The sequence below is a fragment of the Nylanderia fulva genome, unplaced genomic scaffold (genome assembly GCF_048542155.1).
Source record: "Nylanderia fulva isolate GAGA-0341 unplaced genomic scaffold, ASM4854215v1 Scaffold541, whole genome shotgun sequence".
Classification (NCBI taxonomy): domain Eukaryota; kingdom Metazoa; phylum Arthropoda; class Insecta; order Hymenoptera; family Formicidae; genus Nylanderia; species Nylanderia fulva.
The window spans coordinates 1-6,863 of NW_028190634.1; the positions used below are offsets into that span (position 1 = coordinate 1).

General features: G+C 55.6%; 1 non-coding gene and 2 pseudogenes across 1 annotated transcript; all 3 read left to right on the forward strand.

Moving 5' to 3' along the window:
• Window positions 1-1,743, forward strand: LOC146721134 (small subunit ribosomal RNA; annotated as a pseudogene; the record flags this gene model as incomplete).
• A 799-nt stretch (window positions 1,744-2,542) lies between these two features.
• LOC146721135 (5.8S ribosomal RNA) lies at window positions 2,543-2,697 on the forward strand. The gene has a single exon (XR_014925779.1). It is a non-coding gene; the product is annotated as a 5.8S ribosomal RNA (ribosomal RNA).
• Window positions 2,698-3,756: 1,059 nt separating this feature from the next.
• Window positions 3,757-6,089, forward strand: LOC146721136 (large subunit ribosomal RNA; annotated as a pseudogene).
• Window positions 6,090-6,863: the final 774 nt, after the last annotated feature.

The following is a 6,863-nucleotide window of genomic DNA, read 5'->3' on the forward strand; positions in this document are numbered from 1 at the left end:
GCACCAATTACTCTCATACACGCTATCTCCTCACTTCCCCCCGCTCTCATTCTCTCCTCATTCTTAATCAAAAACGAAAGTTAGAGGTTCGAAGGCATCGAAAACCCCCCAGTTCAAACCTAAAGATGCGCTGCGATCCCCATTTTCCTCCGACGACCGGCGGGCACCCCTTGGGGGAAAACCAAAGCTTTTGGGTTTCCGGGGGGAATATGGTTGCAAAGCGAAATTTTTAAAGGAATTGACGGGGACATCGTACAAGATGATCTTTGGGCCTATCTTGCGAGGCAGCTCAACCTTTAGGCCAGCATTCTTAACTGACCACACTCTTTATCTTTTCAACTCCACTCTCGCCCATCGTCTCAATCGCTACACCCCATTCCTCACTTTCCTCACCGCTTTCACACGCACATTCAGTGACTTGCTAACTGCTTCATCATTCTCCTCCTTACTTCCTCACTTGTCACACTCGCACTTGCATCATCCGCTCTCACTATTACCGCATAAACTCTTCTCTTTCGTTTTCACTCGTTTTCACATTCACTTCCTGTACCTTTTTCAATCACGCTCTTTTAAACATTTTTCGCACTCACGCTCGCATAGCTCATTCCACTTCCGCCGTAGGCTAAATCCCGACTCGCTCAACGCATACACTCATCCAGTTTCCCCTGTATTCTCTCATTTTTGCACAACATTTTCATCATCTGTTCCTCATATTCTCTCACAATGTCCAGTATTTTCTCACTCGCACTCTTTGAAATTTTGTTCGTCTCCGTAAACAGGAATTTACGGAGTCTCGCACCAATTACTCTCATACACGCTATCTCACTCACTTCCGCAACGCTCTCATTCTCTCCCTCATTCATTAATCAAAAACGAAAGTTAGAGGTTCGAAGGCGATCAGATACCGCCCTAGTTCTAACCATAAACGATGCCAGCTAGCGATCCGCCGAAGTTCCTCCGACGACTCGGCGGGCAGCTTCCGGGAAACCAAAGCTTTTGGGTTCCGGGGAAGTATGGTTGCAAAGCTGAAACTTAAAGGAATTGACGGAAGGGCACCACCAGGAGTGGAGCCTGCGGCTTAATTTGACTCAACACGGGAAACCTCACCAGGCCCAGACACCGGAAGGATTGACAGATTGATAGCTCTTTTTGATTCGGTGGTGGTGGTGGTGCATGGCCGTTCTTAGTTGGTGGAGCGATTTGTCTGGTTAATTCCGATAACGAACGAGACTCTAGCCTGCTAAATAGGCGTACCTTATGGTATCGCGAAGGCCCCCGGCTTCGGCTGGCGGGTTTTTACTACCAACGTACAAACAAATCTTCTTAGAGGGACAGGCGGCTTCTAGCCGCACGAGATTGAGCAATAACAGGTCTGTGATGCCCTTAGATGTTCTGGGCCGCACGCGCGCTACACTGAAGGAATCAGCGTGTGTTCCCTGGCCGAAAGGCCCGGGTAACCCGCTGAACCTCCTTCGTGCTAGGGATTGGGGCTTGCAATTGTTCCCCATGAACGAGGAATTCCCAGTAAGCGCGAGTCATAAGCTCGCGTTGATTACGTCCCTGCCCTTTGTACACACCGCCCGTCGCTACTACCGATTGAATGATTTAGTGAGGTCTTCGGACTGGTGCGCGGCAATGTCTCGGCATTGCCGATGTTGCCGGGAAGATGACCAAACTTGATCATTTAGAGGAAGTAAAAGTCGTAACAAGGTTTCCGTAGGTGAACCTGCGGAAGGATCATTAACGTTCCGGAGGTCCTGCTCTGCGTCGAGAGTCCTCTCTTTTGGGAGAGACGCGCGCTCGCAGCAGTCGGCGACTGAATGGACGCGCTGAAAAGGCGCTCTCAGAGAAAAAGAAAATAACGGATTTGACGGAATTTGTTGTTGTGTTTTGATATAACGACGGACGCCGTCGCGCCTCTCTGACCGAAAGTAGTCGGCAAGCAGAGCAGCGCGCCCGGCGGTGTTCGACGACGATTCGGAGCAAGACGCTTCGCGATCACGCTCGTGTGTGTGCCATTCTCCGGCCACACACACACAGAGCGTCGATTCGGCGTTGAGCGCGAACCGGTGGTAACCTATGCCCGCGCACGCGTGTGTGCAGCACCCACGACGTTCGTCGACGCGCGACCTACCCGTTGTCGCGGGGCAGCGGTCAGCGTGCCGAGAACACACGGTGTGCGACCGCGAGTGCCGAGCGAGAGGACCCCCATATATTATTATAATATATATATAACACAGAGAAGGGATCGATGATATTTCGACCAATCTGTCAACTGTGTCGGTCCGACGGTTTCTTCAAAGAGCTTCCGCCCCGGCTCTCCCGTTGCGGGAGAGACGCTCCGAACGAGAAACACACAACTCTATCTTTGTGCCGTAGCCTTCCCTGGCGGGAGGCGGCGGTCCGCGCGCGTCCTCGGACGCGCGCGGACAGGCTGATCGAAGAGCCACCACGATTATTCTCTCTCTCTCGTCCGAGAGAAGAGACCACGATGGTTGAACGAGAAGCGCGTTTCTTCGCGAACGCAAAAATTTCGAACGATTACCCTGAACGGTAGATCACTTGGCTCGTAGGTCGATGAAGAACGCAACTAATTGCGCGTCAACTTGTGAACTGCAGGACACATGAACATCGACATTTCGAACGCACATTGCGGTCCACGGATTCAATTCCCGGACCACGCCTGGCTAAGGGTCGTTTTAGTACCCCTAAACTGCTTGCGTCCGAAAAGCGCGCACGGCCACGACGCGGGCGACCAGAGAATGGCGCGCGCGTCGCCTGTGCCCTGTGCAACGCTTACAATGGGCGTACGAGCGATCGTTGGACGTTCGCCCGAGGTGTCTGTGCCGCGCCGACCGGCCGCGGTGCAAATCCTGGCGTCGTCTGAAATGACACACCGAAATAATAATAATGAGGAGGAGAAGCGCACAAGCGTGTAAAACGTTGGCGAACGCGCGCCCAGAGAATGCTGCGCGAATTAAGAGGGGGAGCGTGTTTGTGTATCCAAGTCGTGTGTGTACGCGAGAGCCGAGGAGAAATGGGATGAGAGTAAGAGCGCGCGCGAAGGGAGCAACAAACGGCCAAAAAAAGGGTCAGAACGGTGAATGGCACCGCTTTCCCTAGAGCGGCGCGTGCGTCGTTGTCTCCCGAAAGTAGGTAGCGCTTGTCTCACCGTCTCTCCTCTCCGTACATCACACAGACTGACCGGACTGCTCTCGCACTCTGTGCCGCGTCTCTCGGTGCGATAGCGCTCGCGCGTCTTATGCCGAGGCGCCCTTGCCCGCACACATAACGGTATTACGGAGAAATATACGGCGCGTCGTCGTCCGGCGGAGAGAGCATTCGTAATCCTTTACCTCTTTACGGAGAAGGGTTTTGAATCGCGAGCCGACCGCGTGTCCGAGTCCACGAAATTTTCGTAAAGCGAAAAAAGGGGACCGGCGCGCCGCGTCGTGTACTCGTCGAATCGATTCCGCCCGAATTTCGTATATAAAAGAGAAGGGAAAGCCGAGAATCTCGAACCCCGCGATATATCGTCTCCATTACCACCAACGAGTGTGTGTGCGGTTAGCGCCCCGGCAATTTGCCTTCTCGCGTATTTCGTGTGCTGCCGCTGCTGCTCTCTCGTTCGACGCTCTCTCTCTCTCTCTCCCTCTTATAATATATATTATAGAGGAGAGACGACGATGAGCGACGCGGAGGAGGCAAACGGCTACGAAAACTCACTATGCGACGACCTCAGAGCAGGCGAGATTATCCGCTGAATTTAAGCATATTATTAAGCGGAGGAAAAGAAACTAACCAGGATTTCCTTAGTAGCGGCGAGCGAACAGGAAAGAGCCCAGCACCGAATCCCGCGGTTCCTCCGCAGGGAAATGTGGTGTTTGGGAGGATCCGCTTATCCCGAGGTGCCGCGTCGCGTCCAAGTCCATCTTGAATGGGGCCACTTACCCGTAGAGGGTGCCAGGCCCGTAGCGACCGGTGAGCGCCTCAGGAGGATCTCTCCTTAGAGTCGGGTTGCTTGAGAATGCAGCTCTAAGTGGGTGGTAAACTCCATCTAAGGCTAAATACGACCACGAGACCGATAGCAAACAAGTACCGTGAGGGAAAGTTGAAAAGAACTTTGAAGAGAGAGTTCAAGAGTACGTGAAACCGTTCAGGGGTAAACCTAAGAAACCCAAAAGATCGAACGGGGAGATTCATCGTCAGCGGCGCTGGCTTCGCGTCGGTCGGCGATGTCCCGCGGAGTCCTTGCGGCTCGCGCGCGGGCACGCTACCGTGCGCCGATGTCCGGCGCTCGTCGTCGTGTACTTCTCCCCAAGTAGAACGTCGCGACCCGCGGGTGTCGGTCTACGGCTCGGGTGCGGTGTCTGTCGCGTCGCCGGTAAAACGGCACGCGACAAACCCTCGGTCGCCCGGCCGGTTGCTCGGCGGTACGCGCAAGGTATCAGGCCGCACTATTCACGGTGCGTCGAGACCGTCGCAAGCGCGCGCCACGGTACTCGGAGGTTACGGACTTCGCGCCGTCCCCGGGTCCTGGCCCGCTGTTGGTTACAGTACGGTACACCTTCGACAGGCCTGCGAACGTCTCCCGCGGTCTTGCGGGAGACCGATACCGGTCGGCGACGCTACTGCTTTGGGTACTCTTAGGACCCGTCTTGAAAACACGGACCAAGGAGTCTAACATGTACGCGAGTCATTGGGACTTGTCGCGAGACCTAAAGGCGTAATGAAAGTGAAGGTCGGCCCTGGTCGTCGACCTAGGGAGGATGGGCCGCGTCGCGATGCGGCCTCGCCTCCGGGGCGTCTCGTTCTCATCGCGAGAAGAGGCGACCCAGAGCGTACACGTTGGGACCCGAAAGATGGTGAACTATGCCTGTCAGGGACGAAGTCAGGGAAACCCTGATGGAGGTCCGTAGCGATTCTGACGTGCAAATCGATCGTCGGAACTGGGTATAGGGGCGAAAGACTAATCGAACCATCTAGTAGCTGGTTCCCTCCGAAGTTTCCCTCAGGATAGCTGGCACTCGGCCGTTCCGCACGGAACGCGCGCGAGTCTCATCTGGTAAAGCGAATGATTAGAGGCCTTGGGGCCGAAACGACCTCAACCTATTCTCAAACTTTAAATAGGTGAGATCTCTGGCTTTCTTGAATTATGAAGCCACGAGCATCTTCGGATCAGAGTGCCAAGTGGGCCATTTTTGGTAAGCAGAACTGGCGCTGTAGGATGAACCAAACGCAGAGTTAAGGCGCCCAACTCGGCGCTCATGGGACACCATGAAAGGCGTTGGTTGCTTAAGACAGCAGGACGGTGGCCATGGAAGTCGGAATCCGCTAAGGAGTGTGTAACAACTCACCTGCCGAAGCAACTAGCCCTGAAAATGGATGGCGCTGAAGCGTCGAGCCTATACTCTGCCGTCAGCGGCAAGTGGGGCGGCAACCGGGAGCGGGCGTAGTCTTCTCTCGCGTCGTCACGAAGTCCTGACGAGTAGGAGGGTCGCGGACGGTTGAGCGCAGAAGGGTCTGGCGCGAGCCTGCCCTGGAGCCGCCGTCGGTTGCAGATCTTGGTGGTAGTAGCAAATACTCCAGCGAGGCCCTGGAGGACTGACGTGGAGAAGGGTTTTCGTGTGAACAGCCGTTGCACACGAGTCAGTCGATCCTAAGCCCTAGAGAAATCCTATGTCAATGACGGCGTACAATATACTCGAAGTGTCGAGAAATAATAATAAATATTATACGAAAGACACACGCCCGTCGGGCGAAAGGGAATCCGGTTCCTATTCCGGAACCCGGCAGCGGAACCGCATACAATTCGGGCCCCTCGTAAGAGTGTTCGTCGGGGTAACCCAAAATGACCTGGAGACGCCGTCGGGAGATCCGGGAAGAGTTTTCTTTTCTGTATAAGCGTTCGAGTTCCCTGGAAACCTCTAGCAGGGAGATAGGGTTTGGAACGCGAAGAGCACCGCAGTTGCGGCGGTGTCCGGATCTTCCCCTCGGACCTTGAAAATCCAGGAGAGGGCCACGTGGAGGTGTCGCGCCGGTTCGTACCCATATCCGCAGCAGGTCTCTAAGGTAAAGAGCCTCTAGTCGATAGAATAATGTAGGTAAGGGAAGTCGGCAAATTGGATCCGTAACTTCGGAATAAGGATTGGCTCTGAGGAGCGGGGCGTGTCGGGCTTGGTCGGGAAGCGGGTCTGGCTGACGTGCCGGGCCTGGGCGAGGTGAACGGTCGGCGTTCTCGCGCCGGTCCCGGGATCCGAGCTCGGTCCCGTGCCTTGGCCTCCCGCGGATCTTCCTTGCTGCGAGGCTTCCGTGGCGGCGCGAGCCGTCGTGGTCGTCCTCTTCGGCCGCCATTCAACGCTCAGCTCAGAACTGGCACGGACTAGGGGAATCCGACTGTCTAATTAAAACAAAGCATTGCGATGGCCCTCGCGGGTGTTGACGCAATGTGATTTCTGCCCAGTGCTCTGAATGTCAACGTGAAGAAATTCAAGCAAGCGCGGGTAAACGGCGGGAGTAACTATGACTCTCTTAAGGACTCCGTCCGGGCGACCGGCGGATCCATGTGCCATCCCCACCTCCTCGTGGTGAGAGTCGGGCAACGCTGGCGAAAATTTCGACCGGCGGCCAACGGGGCTCTGGCTTGGCGGGGCGCTTGCGCCTCGCTTGGGTTCGTGGGGTTGCCAGCCCCTCGAGCCGACATACGACAGGCACTTCAAAGGAAAAAGGATATTCTCCCTGGCGGCAGCCTCGGGCCGCCGGTCCTGTCGTGCATTCGTCCTCCTCTCCTGAACCCAGCCCTGGTCCTTCGCGACAGCCTCCCGCTGCGGCTCGTCGTCGACAACCGCCCTCGGCTGTCCCTG